Source organism: Trichosurus vulpecula, chromosome 2 (genome assembly GCF_011100635.1).
Source record: "Trichosurus vulpecula isolate mTriVul1 chromosome 2, mTriVul1.pri, whole genome shotgun sequence".
NCBI lineage: Eukaryota > Metazoa > Chordata > Mammalia > Diprotodontia > Phalangeridae > Trichosurus > Trichosurus vulpecula.
In genome coordinates, this window is record NC_050574.1 from 233498708 (window position 1) to 233507617 (window position 8910).

The window sequence follows — 8910 nt, forward strand, 5'->3', positions numbered from 1 at the left end:
TAAAAAACCAAACCAAAACAAACAAAAAAAAGTGTGACATTTTTATCTTATTTCACCATGTTTGAGAAAGCTATTTTTTAAAATTAAAAGTTGGTGATATGATCTAGCTTCAACAAGAATTACATTGAAGACTGGTGTAAATAAGTACTGAGATTTAAATAACACAAGTTATAATTCAAGGCTTGCTTTGACATCTCATCAAAATATATCTTTTTTCATAATTTAATCAATGGGATTTAATAATTTATTTCCTAATAACTTTAAGCCTATTCTCAAATACATCATCTTCTTGAAACAATTTTCATTTTAATTCTTTTCACACAAGGTATGTAATTCTCATGTGGATAAGTGAAAAGAGAATAATACTTTAAATCAGTGGTTCTCAAAATGTCATCCAATGGGGTTCCTTGAAGCCCTTTCAGAGGGTCTGTGAGGTCAAAATTATTTTTTCTAATAATGTTGATTATTTGCCTATTAAAATATTCCTCCCTTTTCCAACTATATATCTCTTAGGGCCAGATTTTCTTTATGTACGTCAACCAAAACAACATATGCAGAATACAGAAGCAGACATAAGAATCCAGGTGTCTTCCATTAAACCAGACATTAGAGATATATTCAAAAATATGTTCAAATAATGCTCCTTTTCTCACTAAAATTCTGTTTTGAAAAACATAGTTATTTTTCATAAAATATGTTGCTTATGTTAACATGTAATTTTATTATTTTAAATTAATACCAATTTTAAAAATTTATCAGTTTTAAGGCATATGTAATTGACTTGCACTAGTAATTTAAGGTCAATGTCCCCCCAATGTCTAAGTCTTCAGGACATGATAATTAAATGGAGCTGTTTTGGTTGTTTATCCTTTATTCTCAAAGAGGGCCAATGACATCACAAAGGTGATGTCTTAACTTTTGAATGAATTGGATTTAAGTGAGTCAGAACTGTGCAAAGTCATTAGCCCCATTCTCTCCTCCAGTAATCAAGACAAAAGTCAAGATAACTGCTGATGGCCCAGGATTCAGTGGGTAGCCTTGGCTAAATATAAACAAAAGCTCTATGAGGTCTTCAACAACTTTTAGCAATATAAAGCAGTCTTGGGACCAAAATTTGAGAACTGTTGCTCTATTTCATTTTCCTCTTCCTCACAATAGCATCTATGGTTGCTTCTGGGTAAAATTTTTCTTAAAGATCTGGGGTGTAGAAACTTGGTATAACACTGAAATTAAGGAAAAAAAGATGGAAAAATGAAATGGATGCTTCTCTCCTGTTTTATTCTTGCTATTTATAACTTTGGAAATATTATAGCAGGTGAGATCCACTTAGTGATGATATTGTTTAGGTCATATGCTCATAATGACCATTATATACAATAAAAGTATCCTTAGTGAAAAAATGAGAAAGAAACAATGAGCTTTCACATATGACTTTGTGTAATAATCTAGAGTCTAGATTTTTATAAAGTTTTACAGAACAAATCCTTTTATTAAGGGGATTTGTTCTGAGAAGTTTGGCTTCAATCAAAAGGCTGACTTGAGGACCTAGGGGGCATCCACAGATGCTGCAGTATTAATTAAATTAAGTTCCAGAATATACAAAGTGTCCTCAGTGAAATCCACAGCATTGTAAAAGCACTGTAGAAACAAAGTGGGTTTCTATTCTGGCCAGAAACTCTGAGGGTCTTCCCCTCCCAGACTGATGCTTTTGTGAAGGCAAACTGGGTCATCTTTTGTCTCAATCCTTACCTAGCCTTTAATTATTGAATGGACATCTCCTCAGACAAACTGAGACCTGGGAAAGACCTTAGCTTAAAAAGGCCAAGGTCCCCAACTGCATCCAGGGCCATCACCCGTCATCCTGACCTAAGTCTTGCTGCTGGACTCTGATGACTCTGGAGGAGAAAGTAAGGCTGATGACTTTGCACATGTCTGCCTCATTTAAATCCAATTCACTTACAAGTCAAGACATCAACCTCCTGATGTCATTGGTCCTCTTCAAGAATGAAGGATGAACAACAACAAGAAGAATCAACGTGGATTTAAAAAATACTTATTTTGCTCTTCCTCTTTCCTTGAGCCGTCATAGGTAATCATTTAAAATGGTGAGGTATTGTCTTGATCCAGAGAACCCCACAAAATCATGCAAGTCAAGGGGTTCAAATCTCTGGGTCCACTTCAAGAACACTCGTGAAGCCCAAGCTATCAAGGGCATGCATATCCGAAAAGCTACGAAGTATTTGAAAGATGACACATTGAAGAAATAATGTGTTCCCTTCCGTTGATATAATGGTGGAGTTGGCAGGTGTGCCCAGGCTAAGCAATGGGGTTGGACACAGGGTCGTTGGCCCAAAAAGAGTGCTGAATTCTTGCTGCACATGCTTAAAAATGCAGAGAGTAATGCAGAACTGAAGGGTTTGGATGTGGATTCTCTTGTCATTGAGCATATCCAGGTTAACAAGGCTCCCAAAATGTGACAGTGTACTTACAGGGCTCACGGTTGAATCAACCCATACATGAGTTCTCCTTGCCATATTGAGATGATACTCACTAAAAAGGAACAAATTGTTCCTAAACCAGAAGAGGAGGTTGCTCAAAAGAAAAAGATATCCCAGAAGAAACTGAAGAAACAAAAGCTTATGGCACGGGAGTAAATATGACATTAGAGTGCAAATAAAAAGCAAAATGAAAACATCTGTTACAGTAAAAAAAAAAAAAACACCTATTTTTCAGACATGCAGCTGGGCTAGCAATCCTTTGAATTAATCCATCCATCAATATATTTACATAGAATTATATAAAAACTAATTGTCCAAAAGTGTTTGTACATATATGTTTATATGTCTATCTATCTACCTATCTATCTACCTATCTACCTTTTACCAGATTCTGCGATTTCATCTGCATAAATAGTTCTTCCAGTCTGGGGAGAGGAACTACCTCTACTCAACTTACAGTCTTAGAGAGATGCCTGAGGCACTACAAGTTAAGTGATAAGGTGTCCGAGGTAGGGCTAGAATAGTCTTCTGGACTTGGAACCCACACCATCACCACCCCTTTCTCTCAAGTCAGAGACTTGAGGTAGGGAGACCAATCTGCAGTTTATTGTAATAGTCCTGGTATAAGGTGATGTGATGATACACTAAGGTTAAAGATTGTTGTTTGTAAAAGTCACAATTTCTTTATGGATTAGAGTAGTTAGGAGGTAGCTTAGTTTGGTTAGGATGAGGGAAAGTGGAAGTGATAAGTTTTTTTTGTTTGTTTTAGTTGTCTTTTCTACCAAGGTACATGTAATTAAACTGCACTTAAAAGATGAGTCTGATTCCAAGCCCAGCCCTCTAACCACCGTGGCACCTAGCTGCCTCTAATATTATTTAAGATTCTATATTTCTCAAATATAGCACTTGTGATGCAGGTTATTTGGGAAAAATAGAATCTTCAATGATATTAGCAGCAGCTAGGTGGCATGGTAGATAGAGCACTGGACTTGGGATCAGGAACACTCATCTTCATGAGTTCAAATCTGGTCTCAGACACTTACTGAGCAAGTCACTTAACCCAATTTGTCTCAGTTTCTTCATCGGTAAAATGAGATGGAGAGGGAAATGGCAAACCACTCCAAGTATCTTTGTCAAGAAAACCCCAAATGGGGTCACAAAGAGTCGGACATGACTCAAAAACAACTGAACGACAAAAAATGACATTAATGAATATATTACTGTTTTTCATGCTTTCTAATTTCTTTCTGGAGTCATAAATTGGAGAATTTGATTATTGCTATTTTCTAATGTCTCCAAATCAAATTATAAATCATGATTTCCCCCGGGTACATTACACTAGAGTTAGTGTTGATGAGTAATTTGAAATTTTCCATATTACTTTAAAAAACTTTAGCAAAATAATAATAATAATAACAACAACCACAATAACTACTGTATCTATTTTGACAAGGAAAAGATTAAAATAGATTTTTTCTTCTTTCAGAGACTGTTGAAACTAAAACTAGTTGGGTCTTGGGAGTCAAAATGAAGGATATAAGAAAAAAGGTTGCTATGATAGAATATCAATCCAGGAGTCAAATATAGTATAAACAAGGAACTTCTAGTTGGTCTTTCTGCTTCAAGCCTCTGCTCATTCCAGCCCACCATGCCAGACAAATGATAAACATATAATCGTAATGATAATGACATTTTTATATCACTTACTATGTGCCAGAAACTATGCTAAGTGCTTTTTATAATTTTTATCTCATTTGACCCTTGTAAAAACCCTGGGAGGTAGGTGCTATTATTATCCTCATTTTACAGGTGAGGAAACAGAGGCAAACATAGGTTAAATGATTTGGTCATGCAACTAATAAGTGAATCTGAGGTTGGATTTGAAGTAAGGTCTTCCTTACTCCAGGCCGGGTACTCTAACCACTCCACTACCTAATTGCCCTAATAATGCTGTATAAATGCATGTTGACTTTGAGTAGATGAGTTATAAAAAGTCCTTCCTTTTGCTACTGCTGTACTCATTGTCATAGCTTCTTGTTTTGGGGCAGATGTGGGTGCACGTGTATATATGTGAGCTCCAGGAGAAAGTACCTGAGATAGAGAGTTCTAGTTCTGGCTTTGCCTCTGCTTTATGTGACTCTGAATAACAACATCTCTGTATCTCAGTTTCCTCTTCTATCAAATAGTAATAAAGATACTTCCTCTTCCTACCTCTCAAGGCTTCATGACAATAAAATGAGATGATGAGCCTGAATATACTTGAAAAATGGAATGGAAAAGAGCAATGGACAAAGAGTCAGGAGACCATAGTCCTACCCCCAGCTTTGCCTACCAAGACAGCTGTGTGAGTCTGGGCAAATTATTTAAATAAATTAATTTATTTAGTTTTAGTTTTCAACATTCACTTCCATAAGTTTTAAATTTTCTCCACCTCCCTCCCCAGGATGTGTTGCAATGTGATATAGACTCTACATATGCATTCTTATTAAACATATTTTCACATTAGTCATGTTGTATAGAAGAATTAGAATAAATGGGAGGAGCCATGAGAAAGAAAAAACCAAAACAAAACAAAAAAAGAGAGCAAATAGTATGCTTTGATCTGCATTCAGAGTGCATATTTCTTTCTCTCGATATGAATGGCATTTTCCATCATGAGTCTTTTAAAATTGTTTTAGGTCCTTGCATTGCTGAGAACAGCTAAGTCTATCAAAGTCATCACCACACAATGTGGCTGTTAACTGTGAACAATGCTGTCCTGGTTCTGCTCACTTCATTCAGCATCAGCTCATATAAGTCTTTCCAGGTTTTCCTGAAGTCCACTAGGCAAATTATTTAGCCTCTAATTTAGGCCATCTTCTTTTACTACATAATGAGGGTGTTGGATTATAAATTTCCTTCTAGTTTCAATGGATTATGATTCAATCCAATCCAATCCAACAATTATTTATTAAGCACCCAAAATGAAGAACTGACTTCATATCTGGCCTCAAACACTTCCTGGCTGTGTGACCCCGTGTGGCAAGTCATTTAACCTAGTTTGCTTCAGTTTCCTATCTGTCAAATGAAGTGGAGAAGGAAATGACAAACCACTCCAGTATCTTTACCAAGAAAACCCCAAAAGAGGTCACGAAGAGTTGGACATGACTGAAACAACTGAACAAAATAACATGTGCCAGGCACCTTGCTGAGCACTGGAGATAAAAAGACCAAATGAAAATAATCTCTGCCTTTGGGAAGCTTACATTATACTAGGATCATAGATCAGGAGTGGGAAGGGACCTCAGGCCATCTAGTCCAACCTCCTCATTTCATACTTGAGGAAACTGAAGCCTAGGGAAGGTAAATGACTTGTTCATTCTGGTAGCAAATGTCTGAGGAAGGATTTGATACCAGTGGCCATGGCTTTTCTTTTTAATAAATGGAAGATACAAATTTTTTGTGTATGTAATATATACTTCTACTGAAAATACTTAATGTGATATCCATGTTGACTGGTGTGTTAAAAAAGAAAAAAAAATCATCAATATTCATTCCTAACCTGCATCCCTATCAGGGCAGTCTTTTGGTTTTTAATAAGGACAGTTTGTAGGGTATCCTATTTTGAGTCTGTTTCTGTACTGCTTAAGTATATCTGATTTAATCTTTTTTTCTTCCTCATTTCTTAAGCAGTATGATTTCTCTTTTCTTCCTCAAAAAACAAAAGGCCCCCCAATAAAATTCAGGAGAGGAGAAGAGAGGTTTGAGTTACAAATTCTATCTCTCTGTCCCTCACTCCCTTCCCCATTCCTAAGACAGTAAGCAATCCAATATAGGTTATACATGTGTATATCCTATTTTAAGAAATCATAGGTGAAAAAAAAAAACTTACCAGATCTCATAACCAGAGGACAAGTGAATATAGGAAGAATCCACCAGTTACCTGATGAAATAAATCCCCAAATGACAACTTCTACAAATATGTTAGCCAAAATCCAGAGCTGTGTGCGGGGGTGAGGAGAGAAGAAGCAAGCTGCCAGAAAGAATTTAAGTATCAAGAAACCATAGTCAGAATCATACAAGATTTAGCAGCTTTCACCACAAAAAAGAAAAGGGCATGGAATATGATACTCCAAAAGGCAAAAGATAAAGGCTTACAACCAAGAATTACTTATCCAGAAAACCTGAATATAATTCAACAGGGGGAAAATGGGCCTTCAATAAAATAGAAAATTACCAGACATTCCTGATGAAAAAATTAGGACCTAATACAAACTGAAATGCAAACAAGGTGGTAAAGAAAAACCACACAAAGGTGTTTCAAGTGAAGCAATCAGAAAAGGCTTTATAAGGATCAAAGTTTACATTCTAGTTGGAAAGGGCAGTATACGCAACAATTAAGAACTTTAATGTCTTTAGGGCCACAAAGTCTAGGAGTAATTTTAGTTTACACACACACACACACTCTTCACAGAAGTCTTAATCTTTTTTTTTCCTTTTAAATTTTATTTTTTCCAATTAAATGTAAAAAAAAATTTGAGTTGCAGATTATCTCCTGCCCTTTATCCCCTTCCCCTTCCTTGAGAAGGCAAGTAATTTGATAAAGATTATACATGTGCAGTCATGCAAATGTGTTTTATGATCTTAAAAGGCAAAAGGGAGGAGAATACAATAAGGAAGAAAAGTGGATGAATGGAAGGGTACTTATCTTACATCATCATGGGTGGAAGGTGCAAGAAGTCTATACAAAGATGAATGGGTAGAGAGGAGTGGGTATCACTTAAGCATCACTTTGAATTGATGCAGTGAAGTGACCAGAAACAGATGAACAATTTATACTATAACAACATTATAAAAACAAATTTTGAAAGATGTAAGAACTCTGATCAATGTGGTGATCAACAATGATTCCAACAGGCTAATGATTTGGAATACTGCTTATCTCCTGACAGTGAGTCAATGGATTAGTTATGCAGAACGAGACAAGCATTTTTGGGCATGGCTAATGTGGGAATTTTTTTTGCTTGAGTATGTGTTTTTTTTTAAATATAGTTATGCAAAAACAATTCCTGAATTAGCTCTTCCAAAAACAAAAATCAAGAAAGAAAAGAAAATATGTATTAATCTGCATTGAATTCATCAACTCTCCATCTGGAGAAGGATAACATTGTTCCTTCATGGGTCTCTTGGAATTGTGGTTAGTCGTGTTGATCAGAGATTCTAAATCTTTCAAAATTGATTACCTTTACAATATTGTTGTTATTGTATAAATTATTCTCCTGGTTCTGCTCACTTCACTTTGCATCAGTTCATATAAGTCTTCACAGGTTTTTCTTAATCCATTCCCTTCATCATTTCTTACAGCACGATTTGACAATGTGCATTTTTTCATGGTTTTTTTTTCCATTTCCTGGGAGGCTGGGGAGGGGGGAAAGGCAGGAAGAAGATAGGAAGATACTTGTTAGCTGAAAAAAATTAATTAAAAAAGATACTACTAAAAAAGTCATAGAGGAGCATAGAATTTAGAGCTAGAAGGGTTCTTGGAGATAAAATAGATGTAGAAATTTAGACTCAGAGAAGTTGTGGCTTGCCTAAGGTAATACTAGAACTACGCAGCAGAACCCAGCTCTTCTGACACCAAATCCTGCACTTTTTCTACTCTACCATGATTACTTCATCAGTTCTTCATCAGTGAAAAGTGGAATTTAGAATGCTGAGTAGCGAGGTGGATGAAACCCAACCAAAGAGGATGGGGGCAGGGTGTGTGTGTGTGTTTAGAGTCAGAGATGGGGGGAGGGGTGACAACTGTTCAAGGGTATAGTAAGGATGTATGGATGGAAGCACAGAGGTAATTATCTTCAAACTTATTTGACCACTGAAATATTCATTTTCTTGATAGTCTGCATTGGTCCCATTCTCTTTTGTTGCTATAAAAAATCTCAATCTAAAACTTAATCTGTTCTCTTTCACTCCCTCTGCCTTCCCTCTTCTTTTGGATGCCTACAAAGATGAGAGAAAGAAATAGTGGTGCTGACATCCAGATAGGAGTCCATGGCAAGAGAGGTAAGAATATCGATGTCACAAGAAGGACTGAGATGGGTGGACCTAAGGATGAAAGCTCATTGGGAGAACTAGGTGTCTATGAACTGTGTATATCAGTAACCCGGGTTAGTTGATTTGGGGAGGGCACCTGAGAAAGAAGAGTTGCAAGGTAAAGAAAGTGGAGGTTGCTGCTGGATTTGTGAACAAGCAAGGGAGCCTGAGGTGGCATCAATAACAGCTTTTGCTTTTTGGATGTGATGCACAGAGTTCAGCCTGTGGTAGAACAAGGTAATGAAACATCCTGACTGTGGGAAGCTGGTGAGTAGCAACTGTGGCTGGCAACAATGGATAATTCCTGAGGTGCCCAGTCTAGAGCCATGTGGATGCTAGA

General features: G+C 36.6%; 1 pseudogene; it reads left to right on the plus strand.

The window, feature by feature from the left end:
- The first annotated feature begins 2102 nt into the window (after window positions 1-2102).
- On the plus strand, window positions 2103-2654 carry LOC118838948 (annotated as a pseudogene).
- Window positions 2655-8910: the final 6256 nt, after the last annotated feature.